This window comes from Aulonocara sp. 'chitande type north' Nkhata Bay, linkage group LG15 (genome assembly GCF_057382095.1).
Source record: "Aulonocara sp. 'chitande type north' Nkhata Bay isolate Kocher_YH1m ecotype deep benthic linkage group LG15, A_spYH_male_GT1.1, whole genome shotgun sequence".
NCBI lineage: Eukaryota > Metazoa > Chordata > Actinopteri > Cichliformes > Cichlidae > Aulonocara > Aulonocara sp. 'chitande type north' Nkhata Bay.
The window spans coordinates 13781629-13797933 of NC_141358.1; the positions used below are offsets into that span (position 1 = coordinate 13781629).

Sequence of the window (16305 nt, forward strand, 5' to 3'; positions counted from 1 at the left end):
TGAAGAAATGCAGGCCTCGGGCTTTTACTGGATACACACAGAAGGTGTGCAAGCCCTTTTTGGATCATTGCCTAAGCTGAAGATATACGATTATAATCCAACTGTGATGAAGACTTACCTACTCATTCATGTGCGTCTACATTTCATTTACAGTAAATGCCCGCAACTTACAAAGAACAGCAATACAGGAAGTGTTTATTGCTATATCTTATCTCTGTAGGGTCCAATAGAGCTCTACAAGGAGCTAAAGTTCTAATTTAACTTTTACAGCCCATTATTTGCAGGGTACCGGTATAAAGAAAGAAAAAGAGAAACGGGAGTTAAAGTGTGTGTACAGGGCTGTATACATGCGATAAAGACTATAATAGAGTGCTTAAACATCGGCAAGAAACAAAGGGAGGAAAAAGATGCAAAGGTGGAATTCAAGAACTCCGTGATCCCTGTGTGTTGTGGGCATGTGCGTCACTGAGTCAGTTAGAAATTTCAGGAAGTTCAAACGGCTGATTTATAAGGTGTCATTGCTGAGTTGATTGGTTTTGGATTAGAAGGTGTAGCAAGACTTTGCCCCAGGGCTACTTGCTTTGTCTGACACTCGTGGAAGAGAAAATTTTGGGGAGTTTTAAGAACTATAAACAAAATGTAGATGGATTGCAGAAATGCGTGGTTCTGTAATTCAAAGGTTTGCAGGGGGAGAAAAGATGCAACTTACCAATTCAGTTAAATGAGGTGTTCGGTGTCAGATGTTTGAGTAAACACAGAGCAAAATATGACAAAATATTACATTCACGCGATCACTCATGCTGAAATTGTAAATGTAGGAATGAATGCTTCAATTTTATTTTCTGTTTTTGTGATGCTACAACTTGCTATGTTGACACAAAACAGCAGACACAGACGAGCACTCTGCCAAATGTGTGTAGCCCCTCTAGTAAAGGAGTCACATGCTCAAATAGATGTCATTTGGCATTGTGTGGAACTGTAATAACACACAGAGTGTTTCAAAATATCTCCCTGAATGGGTACCCCTTGTCCTCTAGGCCTGCAGTGCTGTAATTGCAGTCTCGTAAAATTGTTGTTTATTGCCTTTTATCTCTTAGAAATTAGCTAGCGGCTTATGGAGACCTTCAGTAGTGAAGTGGCTGCTTGTTTAAAACCAGAGACTGCAAATCAGATGTGACCTGGGGAGCCTAAAATCTAATAAATTGGACGCTGTTTTGTAGCCAGAGCTTTCACGTGTTACGCTTTTGCTTGCGATATTTAACGATTCTTTCAAGCTTCTTGCTGGTTGTTGAGAATATTAAAGGCAATGGAAATCATCTGAAACAAGCCCACACTCTTCACCTGCACACTAGATACGGATTACAGTATGCTAATATTAATGTGTTGTTGTGGCAGCAACAATAGATTAATTTTAGCATTTTGGTATTGTTGTCACTAGCAGACCAGATTAACTCTAAGCTGGTCGTTTTTGTGGCTATTCCACTGCATTCAGCATTCATTTCTGATCCTGAACATCCAAATCAAACACTGGATTGCACTAATAGATAAATAATTGAAACAACCAAAGCATTTTACAGTTTTTTTTCATCATCCTAATTTATTGTATTAAATGATAAAGGGACCAACTGCTGAGTTGCTGTCATAGCAGAGCAAACCTGTTTTCAGTTTGTCTGATCCTTAAATCACTAGTTTCTACTATAGCTTTAATGTGGGTTGTCAGAGCACATTTTCCATATCCTTGAACCATGCAAATGAACTTTTTTCTTAAACATGAGGGGGGCAACAGCCATTAATAAAACACTTATTGTAGTTTCTCCATACCTTTAACATCATGCTTTCATATTTCGCTGCCATTCGTTACAGCCTATGTACTCGTGAGGCATATTGGACACTCATGAAACATGAATTTTGAGCCTAATATAAACCTGTTATGTACATAAAATCACAATTTAATGGCTGCCCACATCTAATCTGTAACATTTACTTTGAAAGGGGGAATAATTTCAGGCTTTGAGGATGATAAAGAGTGATGGAGGGTGCTGTATGGAGAAGCAAGCATGCGTTTCCCATATCAATCAAGGCCTATGGATGGTGAGGCTAGTTAGCAGGTCGTGATTGTTTTGAGGCACTTGGCTGGGGTTCCAGTGTATCCCTGAGGCCCGTCCCTTTTGCTCGGCCCAGTGGGGGGCGAGGTGGCGCCTCGGCAGCCTCAAATCCAGCCCACGTTCATGCGTCCGTTCGGATCCATCACTGCAGGGCGGAGTGGTGGGGCAAGGGCCAGTCTTTGTCCAGCGCTGCATTCTTTGGCCCTTTGTGCACAGACCACAACCATTTAGGGATTTTAAAGGCTCGTTTGCACAATTCCTTTTGTCAGCGACCCTCTGCACAGAAAAGCAGTAGAGGGGGGAGAGGCCACTAGTTTTTCAATGTAAAAGGGGAAAAAAGATGGAAAAAACTAAATGAGAAAAGGGAAAAGGAATAAAAGAGGGGCTAAAAAATGGGGTTTGTTGATGTTCTTTTTTAATTACATGGTGTGGCAATATAAAAAATCGGGGGCCCTTGGCACAATAAATATGCCCCATTTACCCCTCCATTTAAACACTGTCTCACCGTGTCTTCATGAGAGCTTTGGAATTTTTCCATCAGCAACAGGCAGGCATACTTTTCTCATGGCACCGAAGTACATGTTGTAATGGGAATCCAGATACCAGCTCAGACACATCACATGTTCTCATTGAGTAAAACAAATACTAAGCAAAACACGATACCGCGGACCCCTCCTGGCTGTCCATAAGAAAACAGCTTCTTATCAAAGCAGAATATTTTCCCTGCTCTCTACATTCTTTTGAATGGGACAGGCCTCCAAGAATCCTTGGCTGGTTTGTTTTGACTGTGATAAACCTTGTGTATGCGTGTGTATGCTTCTGTTTTCTTACCCAAACCTAGTTGAGTCCTTTATGACGTCATAGATTTGCAATGAATCAGTGATTTACTTAGTTAAACATGCAGTACCGCAACACTTATATCGACAGTAACATGCAACATTGTATTTAGGCATATTAAAACACTACCATTTTTTCAATCTTGTTTAGAATAACCAATATTTATATGTATTGGATCAATATAAAAATTGATCCTTTAATAATCGCAATGTTAGTTCAATGGATTTCCTTTTCAGTACGAGAAGTAAATATAGTAAAAAGGCATTCAGCATACAACAAGTCACTGACAAGTAGTGAAAATGTATTTAAATGTACTATTTGACAGATTCTGCTCATCCATCCTGACTCAATGGTGATTCTGTTGTGTTACAATGTATCAAATCAGAGTTTTTATGTGGTATCAACTACTTCCTTACCCTCAGATGTATTTTCTAAACCAAACTAAGCATTTCTAGTATTGAAGAGTGGCTGATGTGAATTATACCCTGCTCTTGACTATATTTGAGATGGGGCAACTTTGGACCTGACTCCAAAATTCATGTGTAAAAAAATTTAAAAAAAATCCTTAAGAGTGTGTACGCTCTGGTTCAAAGCCTTCATTTGGTTTTCAGTACGCACAAAGCCAATTTTAAGGTAAAATATTTACTTACACATCTAATAAATGCTAGTCCTAATAGACTCTCCTAACGTTTTTTCATTTGTAATCAGCTTGCTGATAAATGGGATGCGTGGAGGTGATTTTAGATTTTAGCAAATGTGAAGAAGGTTTTGTGTTTATGTTTGTGTTGTTGTTTAGCGGTCAGTTAGCATTACATTGCACATGAATAGGTGGCCACAGGGGGTAGATGGCAACAAGCTAATCTGATGCTATGGCGAATCCTTAAAGACTCTTCTAGTCCTTTAAAGCACATTGTTATCATCCTGATTGGGTTTAGCACCCAACCAGAAACCAACGCATTCCTTCCCATTGTGTTTCATTCACCAGAAAAGCTGGAGAGAAACAAAAGAGGCTGAGCATCACAATCTGGCCCTATTGTTGCTCATACAGTGACCGGCAGAGTCTGTTAGAAAGTTTTATTGACTGACTTAACACTTGGCTGTGAGGAATTTCAAGATTCAAATACTATTTATTTTTATTCGAGGGGCTTTCTCTGAGTGGGTGCAGATCCTCTGAATTGGGAGGAGAATCAGTAAGGGTCATTACTTCTGGTTCAAGAGGTCAAAGTTGAAATGACATCCAATGTGGTGATGAAGCAAGAGGAAAAACAAAGTGTTGCTAAGCAACGAGCAAATGGTATTTAGGTTAAGATCAAGCTTTTTAGACAAGCTTTACAGGTGGTCTTGAAAGAAACTTCTGTCGTGCAAATTTGACAGAAGGTTACTCAAGATGTTTGAAATTACAAGTCTGGACAGATGTGACTGGCTTTTCTTCTTAATCTATAGGGACATACGTTTTCTTCTTTGATGTATTCTGTGTCTTTTACCACTTGGACTTTTACCTCATCTTTTCTCAAGATTGTAAATATGCTCTGAGCAGCTTACTTGCACAGGCGTGTTCTTGCGGGATTCCAAGGACTCTGTGTAAAGAAACAAAATGCCGATTTCTGCAATGCGTCGACTGATTTTGTCTTGCAGTATGAGTGAATCTGAACCTGTACAAAAGTAGGGCTCAAGTTTGTCAGCAAGCACCCAGATCTATATATGGATGCACGATGGCACAGCTTTTAAGGAGAAGATGACCTCTGGCTTCTGTAAGCACACATCCTGACCCTGCTACCTCAATATTCATCCCAGTTCTCAGCTGTTGCTTTCCTAGTTCTCTCTTACTCTCTGTTTTTTATTATTGTATGGAGCTGGCCCTTCCAGCAGCAACCCACAGGAAGTCATTCACTTCCTAATTTTCTGCACATCAAACAGGGGTCACCACGGAGACGCAGACCATAAATTCACCCCACCCCTCCCCTCCGATGTGGTGTGATAGTGCAGTAACAGCTGCCTCTAATTGGGGCTGTAGGTTCAAACTGCTAACATATGACTTCCCTCCCATTCAGTAACACACTGTCTGCCACTGCCAAGGCCGCAACACACAGACCAGATCGCCGGCACAGAGAAGGATGAGGTTTCAGACAGAGGAAGACAGAGAGAGTAGAGATAGTACGGGAAGCTTGGTGTGGTTTTGGGATGAGCTCTGAAGTGGTCCAATGTTTCCCCATCCAACCTCAGAGACCCTCTGTTCAATGGGAGCTCACCCAGATTGAAAAAGAGAAAGAGAGGGGGATGAAAAGAGAAACAGTGGCAGACTGTGATAACAAAGGCAACCACAGTATGGTTTTGTGATGGCTCCCTGGGCGAAAACCAATGAATAGTGCGATCTGGCTGGGCCACGTGTTGCGTGGTCACTAAAATATGGAGTGCTTCTATGAATCTTTTCATGTTTAAAAAAAACCCAATTATTATTTTCTTGCTTTCCTCCAACTCTAGGTCTGGCTATAGGATCAGTTACCAAATAGGTTTCTTTTTTCTGCCAAATGACACTTTAATATATGTACAGATAGATAGATGCTCAAACTGATGTTCATGTGTTAAAGCCATTGAAACATAGTGAGCTATTTGCAACACATGACCATGGGAGAGGTGTCAGAAGAGGAGTCTATAATCCAAAGGGCTCAAGAGGCTTTAGTACCTGCCACTGCAATGTAAATTGGTCCCTCAGAAAGTGAACGAGTCGGCCTATTGTCTCTAATGGCCTCTTGTTAGAGATGCTGCCTGCAGTGTGAATTTGAGTTTGTATACCCGCTCCAGGGTACGTGCATTTGCACTTCCTAGCTTCCCTTAAGTTTACTGCATTTAGCAGGAAACACAATTAGCCCAATCAAAGTGAAAGGAGGGGGTCGGGAGTGGAGGGAGGAGAGTACGTTTTATGAACATGGGTGGTGAAACAGCAGCATTGTGAAGGCAGAGGATATGAGGTGCTGGGCGGCAGCTTTTTGATGTAGAGGAGTCCTTAGCAGGCATCTGACTCTTGTTAAAGTGCACCGACGTACAATTAAAGATATATGGTCCGGGACAGCCGTGTGATTTGGATACATTAGAGGATGAGATTTTAAAGGGAGCTGTTTAAAGGATGGCCAGTAAATACTATTCAGCACTAATGTGTGCTCTGATGTATGCCATGAATTAGGTATTTTTTAAGAGTGCCATTTTTAAAAACATGTTAATGGATGTCTATTAAAAAAAAGGATGTTAGGGGGATTAATTACAGGTCCACAAAATGTTGTGTGAGCAGATTTTCATTAGAGGAACAAAGCTACCAATCCAGTTTGTCTTTTATTCTGCCTGTCAGGTTTTCTTGTTTCTTTCCGCACTTCATTTGCTCAAGATACAAAACCTCATTGCTTAAATTCCATAGACATGTTCAGTGAAAGTGTCTCTTGAAACTAACAGGATGTCCTGTTAGTTTCAGGGAACACAAGATTTTAGAGAATGGCTGCCTCACTGTGACATTAAGTCTGCGCCTTGTCTGAATCTAGCTTAGCAGATTAATATGAATTTTGTTTTAATATTTCTAAAAGTTACCTGAAAACAGAATCTTAAAACAAACAAACAAAAAAAAACAACAACAAAAACAATAAATATTTAAAGGGTAGAAATAAAATCAAAGTATTATACGCTGAACAAACAACTCATTCCTGAAGAAACTGATTGTTAGACACGTTTGACGCTGGGATACTCATTGGCTGCTGTCCTAAAGTCATTCCAGGTTCCACTCCTGTTGGTTAAGAACAGAAACTGAGGCTAAAATCTGCAGATGCTCGCCAAAACTGGAGAGTAGAAGACTGGAAAAATGTTGCTCGGCTTGATGAGTCTCGATTTCTCCTTTGACATTTAGATGGTAGGGTCAGAATTTGGCTTAACATGAAACGACATGGTGTGAAGGATATTTTTTGGCACAGTTTGGGATGTGTTGGAATAGGACATTCACATCATGGATGTGCAGCTGACAAATTTGCAGCAGCTGTGTGATGCTATCATGTTATCATTGACCAAGAATCTATGAGGAATGTTTCCAGCACCTTGCTGAATCTGTGCCACAAAGAATGAAGGTACTTCTGAAGGTAAATGGGGCTTCAACCTGTAGTAGCAAGGTGTACCTAGCAGGGTGTCTAGTACAGCTTCAGTATAGATGTCATGTCCTGGCCAGTTTAGGCCATCTGCCAGACTGGAGGTGTGAGGATGTGAGTGGGTGCTGTTTGAGGTATAAAAAGGCAAGGGGACTAGCTATTTAAAAAGTTAGTGAATCAGGAAATTCCTCAAACACTCTTGGGGGAGGGGGTGGAGGGTGGCTTAAGCTGACCCTCTGTTTCCAGCGCTCTCATACCCTTATGTGGACTCAAAAGTGGGCTCACTGGATGTCCCTTAGTCAGCACAGGCAGGGGGTGCAGACAAAAGACCCATTCTGCCAACAAAAGGGGGCATTTAGACCGTCACATACCCTGGTGGCTCCAAGGGTGGGGATGTCGGGGGTGCTAGGGAAGCCAAGAGAGCAGAGATAGGAGAGTTTGAAACTTCAATGGAAAAAAGCTTGGTATAGAAAAGGGTCAGTGCTGTCCAAAAGCTAAGCTTACCTATGGGCAGGGACAAAGGTCAGGGAATAGATACACAGAGGAATCCCTGTGGTAATGCTGAGGGAAGCAGAGCCAAAGGGGGCTGAGCCTAATGACTTAAAGACTGTGTTCAATAATTCAGCCTCTTTATTTGTTTCAATTATAAGATTACTTGGCACAGTCGGGCCAAAAACAGCAGGGTCATCTGGCTCATTTGGCAGCACACTTCTCCGGCCAATCAAATAAGCACAAGTGCACAGCCCAGGTAGAATACAGTGTAAGGTGGGTGGTGTGACATTATGGTAATTACCTGAAACAGTTCCATTTAAACTGCTGTTCAGCATCTTTGTGTTAAAGACCTTTAAAGGACCTTTAAAGTTTTTAACCTTGTTTATTTGTCAGTATGATGTAAATGATGAGGGTGAGCATTTCCACCTTGGAAGTGTAGTAACAGTTTAAAAAATTCTGGTTCAGACAGCTAGCATTTTAAACCAAACATCCCTGGGAATCAATCCTGTCAGCTTGCGCTGTGATGCTAACATCTCAAACTGGCAATAATGTTTATAATCATCTATACTTTTCTGATGTTGTTGGGATTGATATGTTAATTTCCATTTAGATACATGATCTTCTTATTGTTCTTCAGAATCTGAGTATTTTAACTGTGTTTGAGTAAAGGTAGCTGCAGGCTACAGCCTTGTTGAGTTAGCCATTTTGATTAGCAGAATGGATTCGTTTCAGTTCACATCTACACATAAGCGCAAACTCCACGAAAGCAGTGGAAGTTATACAGTGTTTCGAAATACGGCACTACTTTTAAAGAGTGACACCCTTTGATCAAGTGCTTGCCTAACATATAGTGTAAATATGCAAATTGTGCTAACCTGCAGCAACTTCAAAGATCGACTTCCATTTAGATAAAGCACACACAAGCTCAAGGGGAAAGTAAAAAAAAGGCACTTTCATCCCCATCGAATGGAGGACATTTTTTTCCTATCCTTATACAGCTCCCAGGTGCCCTGTGTGCCCTCCCTTCCCTTTCTTTGGCCCAAATCAAAGGCTGATACTCTAAATGCGATGAATGACATTGATCTTAATCTGTGAGGAGTAAGGGTAATTTCGATGGGTGTGTGTGTGCGAGTGGAACAGAGAGAAGGTCAGGGGGTCTGTGGAGAGGGGGAAGATGATCTCTGTGCTCCAGCAGGGCACAAAGCGAAGGGCGCAAGCTACAGGAGCACCCTCCCGTACAATGCACCCTGAGGATCGTTAAGTGATTGTGTTACAGAGAACAGGTGAACTGCGTCTCTCTGCCTCGTCTTTTATATTTTCCTCTCTATTATGATTTACAGGGCTATTCTTCTCCCCCTGCTGCCCCACCATAACTTGTGCTGTTCTTTTGAAGGCAGGCCTGATCACTGCTATTGTACCTGGCCGGCTTTGAAGTGCCTAAGTCTTAAATGATGATGAGACAAGGAGAATGCTTTTCTCTAACAGCCAGGGTAAAAGAGGCTCTTGTTTCTGACAGGTGTCCTTTATAGAAGGGAGTGTGCTGGACTGGTGTTTTGTTGGGGATCGGGTTCCACCCTTCTCCATCACCTGCTAATTGAATAGCATTAGCTTGCCATCTGTGGAGATTTACTGGAAATGACCTCATTGTTGTGTTTAGATTACAGATTAGTCAATAATGAGGAAAGATGTGCATTGTAAATAAAATCCACTGTTGTGGAATAATAAAACAAAATAATTTCCGGCTTGCTGGTGACAAATTCTGTTATTGTCATTTCAAAATAATCATCCATCTGAGCTTTTGTAAACGGTTTTTACTGACCCAAACAAATGTCTTACTTGATATGATAACTCATCAAAATGTTGCTTTTCCCCAGGATTTGATTGAAGATTCACAGTTTAGCTTATTTACAAATTGTCTTACAGTCAGTTTTGAACTCAGGTGTGAGACTCAAGCCATAATTCATACCATGTATAGGTAGTTATTTTAAAATACATTGATGTGGAAAAGGTCTGTTCTCTAGGCATGTTACATTTTTTGTTGTTCAGAATGGAGAAAGCCTTTGAGACTGTAGAAGGTTTATGATTATTGATGATCCATGTCTTATATATAATCCATAGTTCGGTCTTACTATCCCATCTAGTTCCCTTCAAGATTTATACACTCCCATGTTGCATGCTGGGGTTTGTTTTACAAACTGTTATTAAGTACACTGATAACTACTAGCCACCCTTCAGTCTCCTTTCCTCAACGAGCTAATCTGCCAGTAAGTTATATTTTCTGTAAGGACCTCAGAGTATCTCCCAATATCCTATCAGATATCATCAGATTTGTATTGAGGTTTCTCACGTGGCGTCATGCGCACATTGCTCATGAGTCGTCTGACATACTGGACTTGATACAAAAACTGTTTGCTAGGGAAAAATGTGCATTCCTCAATTCGTTGTCACTGGCTCCTGGAAGTTGCTTTTACTTTGTTTGTAGATAAGTCTGTCACTTCCATCCATAGCAGTCAGTTGAGAGATACACATTTTTTCCTAGCAACAGGTGGTTGCCATGGGGTCGCTGGCCAATCCGTAGGCCTGTGTGACTTTAGCAATAATTTTTCCAGTCGGTAAAACTGAATTTTGGCTGTAGGCCTGTGTGACTGGAACCTTATTCCCTTGATCCTACATTGTCACTATGATAGTGCCAAAATGGCACATTTTTGGTCTGTGGTCATGTGCCCACAAAATCTCAACACTAATCTACAAAACCTGATTATTATATTTTATCCATATCAAATTTAATGTATCATCATGTTGTCTAGCAACCACCTATCTCCGAATCTGGCCATATCTAGCATTTATGCACCTGTAACACCTTTTAAAAGAGCAATATTATTTAAGTTTCACGACAGAAGTTCTAAGTTCATTGTGTCAGGTATAATCATTCACTTGACACTGCCCTCGCTGTGAACATTTATTACCTAATTTATGCTACTTGGCTGACAGTATGTGGTTTTACAGATCCTTTAAATACAAAGAGATAAAAGCTCAAGTGACATTGTTGATATAAATGAACTGCCAGAGAACAAGCACATAATCCCAAAAGATGCCAAGGACTTTTTCATGGTGCAAAGAGGTGATTATCGCATATTTAATCTTAAAACTTGTGGTATGTAGGAAATGATTCCTTGTGAATCAGCTGAGTTGAATAAGATCAGAATCAGAATCAGAATCAGAATGGGGTTTATTGCCAAATGTTGAGCAGGTTTACAACATTAGGAAATTGCTGCGGTGCTTCAGTGCAAACATAGTGTCATAAATAGCACTTAAATAGACATGGAAAAAAATAAAAGTAGGGATAAGAATTAAAAGTGCTACGTGGGAAGATATGTGCATGAGATATACATGAGATATATACATGAGAATAAGAATTAAGAGTGCTACGTTGAAAGATATATACATGAGTGCAGGTGGTGATCAGTGCCAAACATGGAATGATGCAGTGAACACAGCGTAGGGTCATGTGTTAGTGGTGGCAACAGTCATACGGTTATTGTTCATGTGTCCAACAGCAGAGGGGAAGAAACTGTTCTTATGGCGAGAGGTTCTGGTGCGAATGGACCGGAGCCTCCTGCCTGAGGGGAGCAGGTCAAACAGACTGTGTCCAGGGTGAGAAGGGTCAGCTGAGATCCGAGCTGCACGCCGCAATGTCCTGGAGGTGTACAGGTCCTGCAAAGATGGGAGTCTGCAGCCAATCACCTTCTCAGCAGAGCGCACAACACGCTGCAGTCTCTGTTTGTCCCTGATAGTGGCTCCAGCGTACCACACGGTGATGGAGGAGGTGAGGATGGACTCGATGATTGCAGTGTAGAACTGCATCATCGTCCGTGTTGGCAGGTTGAATTTCTTCAGCTGCCTCAGGAAGTACATCCTCTGCTGGGCTTTCTTGATGACGGAGGTGATGGTGGGCTCCCACTTCAGGTCCTGGGTGATGGTGGTACCCAGGAAGCGGAATGAGTCCACAGAGGTGATGGGGGTGTCAGTCAGGATGATGGGGGGGAGTGGGGCTGTGTGCTTCCTGAAGTCCACAATAATCTCCACTGTCTTCTGGGCATTCAGCACCAGGTTGTTGTGGCTGCACCAGGACACCAGACGTTCAACCTCCCTCCTGTAGGCAGACTCGTCCCCGTCCGAGATGAGTCCAATAACGGTGGTGTCATCTGCAAACTTGATTAGCTTGACAGACTGGTGGGTGGAGGTGCAGCAGTTGGTGTACAGGGAGAAGAGCAGAGGAGAAAGAACACAGCCCTGAGGGGAGCCGGTGCTGATGGTCCGGGAGTCCGAGACATTCTTTCCCAGCCTCACATGCTGCTTCCTGTCCGTCAGGAAGTCAGTGATCCACCGGCAGATGGGATCAGGCACATTCATCTGGGAAAGCTTGCCTCGGAGATGGTCTGGAAGGATGGTGTTGAAGGCAGAGCTGAAGTCCACAAACAGGATCCTGGCGTAGGTTCCTGGGGAGTCCAGATGCTGCAGGATGAAGTGTAGGGCCATGTTGATGGCGTCGTCTACAGACCTGTTGGCTCTACATGCAAACTGCAGGGGGTCCAGGAGGGGGGCCGTGAGGGTCCTGAGATGGGAGAGAACTAGGCGCTCAAAAGACTTCATGACCACAGATGTCAGAGCCACGGGTCTGTAGTCATTTAGTCCAGTGATCCTAGGTTTCTTGGGGACAGGGATTATGGTGGAGGACTTGAAGCAGGCAGGCACATGACATGCCTGCAGTGAGGAGTTGAAAATGCCAGAAAACACTGGGGCCAGCTCGTTTGCACAGTGTCTGAGGGTGGCAGGAGACACATCGTCTGGGCCGGGAGCTTTTCGAGCATTCAGACTCTTAAACTGCTTCCTCACATCTGCTTCATGAATATGAAGAGTTGTGGTGGGAGGAGGTGGTGTGAAATCCTCTTTTGTGTGGGGTGAGGAGGGGGGTGTTGTAGGTGAACGGTTTGAAGGTGGTGATGGCTCTATGGAGGGGGGAGAGGTGGGGGAATTAGTGTCCAAAGTGTCTCTATTGTTGGGGCCGTTGGAGGTGTGAAGGCTGCCTGATGGCTCGTCAAAACGGCAGTAGAAGTCGTTTAGGGTGTTGGCTAAGAGCAAGTCATCAGTGGAGTGGGGGGTTTTAGGCTTGTAGTTTGTGATATTCCTAAAACCTTTCCACACAGAGGCCGAGTCATTCTCTGAGATCTGCTGCTGCATCTTCTCAGAGTGCTGATGTTTAGCAATGTCCACTTCTTTAGTGAACCTGTACTTGGCCTCTCTGTAGCAGTCCCTGTCTCCGCTTCTGAATGCCTTTCTCTTTTCCAGCCACAGCTTTTTGAGTTTAGGAGTAAACCAGGGTTTGTCATTGTTATAACTCACCCTGGTGCGTGATGGCACAATGCTGTCCTCACAGAAGTGGATATAGGAGGTGACAGTGTCCGTAAACTCGTCCAAGCTGTTAGAAGCAGCCTTCAATGTGTCCCAGTCTGTGGTCTCCAAACACGTGCGAAGCTCCTCCACAGCCTCGTTGCTCCACAGTTTTTTAGTCCTCACGACAGGTTTGGAGAGCTTCAGCCTCTGTCTGTACGCGGGGATTAGGTGGATCATGACGTGGTCAGAAAGTCCGAGTGAAGCGCGGGGCACCGCGCGATAGGCCCCGCTGATCGTGCTGTAACAGTGGTCCAATGTCCTCTCCTCTCTGGTCGGGCATTTAATATACTGCTTATATTTTGGAAGCTCATGGCTCAGATTGGCTTTGTTAAAGTCCCCAAGAGCAATGATGAGAGAGTCCGGGAATGTCCGCTCCGTGTGGAGAATCTGCTCCGCGAGTGCGCACTGAGCTGCCTGCGCATCTGCGTCTGGCGGGATGTAAACAGCGGCCAGGATGAATGAAGCAAACTCCCGCGGAGAATAAAACGGTTTGCAGTGGATAAAAAGATATTCCAGAGAGGAAGAGCAGTGCTGAGCAATCACTGTCACATCTGTGCACCAGCCACTATTGATGTAGAAGCAGAGACCTCCACCTTTGGACTTACCGGAGAGAGCGGCCTGCCGGTCCGCGCGCAGCAGATGGAAGCCCTCCAGCTTGAGCGCGCAGTCTGGGATGTTCTCACTGAGCCACGACTCCGTAAAACATAAGACACAGGAGGAGGCAAAGTCTCTGTTCATGCTTCTCATCAGGGCCAGTTCGTCAATCTTATTCCCGAGTGAGCGTACATTAGAAAGGAAGATCCCAGGAAGAGCAGTTCGCAGTCCGCGTCTCCTCAAACGCACGAGTGCGCCGGCTCGCTTCCCTCTCTTTCGGCGTCTCGCTTTCCTGGTCAGAGTCAGCAGTAAATCTGCTGCAGATGCGACAAATATTGGAAATAAATCCACAGGCGTTGTAGTCCTGTAGTTAAGGAGCTCTTCTCTGGTGTATGAGTATCCAGAGGAGTGCCCAGACACAGAAGAAATGCACAAAAACAAAACAAAAGCAACGCACTGAAGCACCAGGGCGACCATCCGCGGCGCCATCTTGGTTAGAAGATGTTCAAGGACAGATTTTTTTAATAGCTTCTTTTAACTCATGAACACCAAAGGTAGTGTATGAAATCAGAAATATCAACCAGAATGGAACCCTGACAGACTTAATTCATGTGCAAACAAATTACATCAGCTGTTATCTCTTCATTAACTCCAGTCTAAACACTGCATCCTTGTTTGGTGTGTGTGTGTGTGTGTGTGTGTGTGTGTGTGTGTGTGTGTGTGTGTGTGTGTGTGTGTGTGTGTGTGTGTGTGTGTACTGATGTGTGGGTGACACTGCAATAGTTGGAGTATGCATAGCGGTTTGTGCACAGTAGTGCATGAAGGCACTCATATCTGTGTCTGTGCGTGTTTGTGTAACACAGTTTTGCATCAATGATTCCAAATCCAGCCTCGAGTGCACATTCAGATAGAGGCAAAACGCAGGCCGCTGCTGGGCACGGCCATCTGGGCCCAGCCCCGGGCGGGTATTCTCTGGAGTGGGGGGTGTTTGAGCTGTTGTGGGGGGTGGAGGTTTCACGATAGTATTACAGGATGGTTAGTGTGTGATTAGGAGGTAGAGTAGAATAAATATACCCCTCCTCCATTCCATCCTTCCGCCTCAAGCTTGCGGTATGATGGAGAGGGGGAGACTGAACACACAGCTGTCCTCAGCCATTATCAGTGATGGATGAAGCCAGAGCAGAGCATCAATGGCATGCTGCACACTCACTCGAATGTGTCAGTGTATTGGGCTGTGTATCTTATTTAACTTTGTGTGCACAAGAGAGATAGAGGAAGAATGGAAAGAGAAAAAGGAATTTGGATAACGTACTGGAAATATCTTGATGATGTAATTAATCACTCATTTGTTGTAGATGGCAGAATAAGTGAAACAAATGAGGAAATATAAGCCTGATACACCTTTTACAGCAAATCGTGTATTTTGAGTTGCTGAGGTGTTATCTCTGACCATGATATCCCATTTTCTTCAGCAGCAGGTGGTTGTAGCAATGGTTCCAGCACAAAAACTGGAATTTCCAGTGCTTTTATTCAGTTTTTCCCCACAGAGTTTTACAGTGGCAGACACATAATTGCAATATTAACCAATTACATTTGAGACAATGGAAAGCTGTGGTGTCCAAAAAGGAGGAAACTATTGTACATTTAAAATAGTTGCAGACAATTAGGAGGAAGAGGTCAATTGTACAAATGCATATTCTTATTAAACGATGTGATCTTTTCAGCAACCAAGCTTGAAAACTGTTTTGCCCATTCAGGATTGATGAAATCAAATCAAAACATCTGAAAATAAAAGGATTAATAAATGCACCAACATAGATAAAAAGGACAGACTAGAATTAGGTCTCATCTAGCTTGCGTGCAATTGACCAACCAGCTTTGCAAGACAAGTGGAAATGGTTTTATATAACACTTTTCTAGTCTTGCTGACGACTGAAAGAGCTCTACCGCGCATCCATGGCCAGTTGAGAATCATCTCACTCAATCTGATAACACTAATAAAGGAGCACTTTAAAGTGCCATTTTTGGCCGTAGCTTTGTCCTTATATGCGCTTGTATTTATCAATGAACAGCTGTTTACCTGCCAGAAAACCTGAGAAAAACCCCTGACCTGAGTATTTTTCTGAGTTCAAATCAATATCAAACAAGGACAGATTGGAGGACATTGGACATTGAAATGTGTGTGGAGGAGTTGTAAAATAAGACATTTGTTTGATGTATAATCCCAGATGGATGTTAAATGTTACCAATAGTGCAAACGTCCAGCAATAACCAGTGCACTGGTGGATTGTATCTGAAGTGTCTCTTTGAGGGAGGGGGCATTAAATCAAATCCAATAATGTTCCCTGCTCCTGGTCCACCAATTAAAGTAATCAATGCCATGCCTGAGTTACCACAGCATCATAGTCTCAGGCTGTTCTGTAGACCTTCATTCCCATCAGCCCGGCTCGTGAATACTACTGCCTTACTCTTACGACCGTTAAAGCTCTCTCTGAATCTGATTCTTCTGTAATTAACCCCTGTGTGTAATCCTGAGAGCTTGCTGATATCCAAAATGCTAACTCGATCCCCAACCAAGGTTTCCCTGATTAGATTAGCGTGCGCTGACTCATATTCGAACAATGCTGTCGTCTGACTCAACAGCTGTCAAACACAAGAGATGGGCATAAGCCGCCAATTAAATATGCTAATGTATTTCATCC

At 43.2% G+C, this 16305-nt stretch overlaps 1 long non-coding RNA gene across 1 annotated transcript in view; it reads left to right on the plus strand.

The window, feature by feature from the left end:
* Positions 1-16305, plus strand: part of LOC147312743 (uncharacterized) — an 88541-nt gene that overhangs the window by 70179 nt on the left and 2057 nt on the right. The window lies entirely within an intron of this gene.